Raw genomic sequence first — 1,030 nt, 5'->3', positions numbered from 1 at the left:
GTTCAAAATTCCTCCGTGAACAGCGCTGTAGTAGAGAGCACTTTGGCAATGAAGGTTTACTAATCGCAAAAATAGTTCTGTTCATAAAATAAAATTTAAAATGTCTCAAATTCAATTTTATTATTTTTTAATTATAAAATTAAACTATCATAACCTAACCGAACTAACCAAACTTGCTGATAAAGAAATAATATAACAAAAGTTTAGTAATCGGAAAAATAATTCTGTTTATTAAATAAAACTAGAATTTGCTCAATTAAAATTTTATAATGACTTAATAATAAAATTAAACTGTAATAACCGAACCAAACTTGCTGATAATAAAAAAACTTGGGCAAAAAGTTAATGCTACCAGCAGGATTCGAATCCGGGACCTGCAGTATATCAGCCCGGCACGCTAACCATTAGACCACCGAGGCCGATGGCTACCGACCGTTTTGTTACGGTAATGGCTTTCCCTCAGCTAATAAGAAGCCCACAGCTGTCATCGTAGCCTCTTCTTTACCTCCCCTGAGTAAATACTTTAATATGGGATGTCTGTATAATGGAATGTCTACGAACCACTTTGCTGATTGACGTGAGCCAGCCCCTGTATTCTATTAATAGCACCAATGCTAATCACTAGCATAGCATAGATCGAAATCGAACATAATCCAAGTTTCATTGACGGTGGTCAATCACTAGCTCATGTTCTTCAAGTTATTTTTGTATTACTATTTACATCATTTGCTTATTGTTCAACTTGAACAGATTGTAAATTAAATAAAGTTAAAAAAAAAAAGTTTCATTGAATTATGTTTAGGGCAATAGAAAGTTTTTGAATGGTATAGTCTGTGTAACCCTTTTGTACTTAGCCAAACGGTTACATGGGGTTGCCATTATATGCCATTATCCTGTTCGGTAAATTGAAAAAAAGTACATGCCTTCATGATAGTGATAAACCAAATCAAACTCACTCGTCGGCCGAAGCGAAAATAAAAAGCCATGCTGCATGGAAACTTGCTTACTCTTACTTGTTTATGTTTAATGT

Source organism: Macrosteles quadrilineatus, unplaced genomic scaffold, assembly GCF_028750875.1.
Source record: "Macrosteles quadrilineatus isolate MER2022 unplaced genomic scaffold, UCM_ALF_1.0 Scaffold_10__1_contigs__length_6754688, whole genome shotgun sequence".
NCBI lineage: Eukaryota > Metazoa > Arthropoda > Insecta > Hemiptera > Cicadellidae > Macrosteles > Macrosteles quadrilineatus.
Note: the sequence above shows the minus strand (reverse complement) of the source record.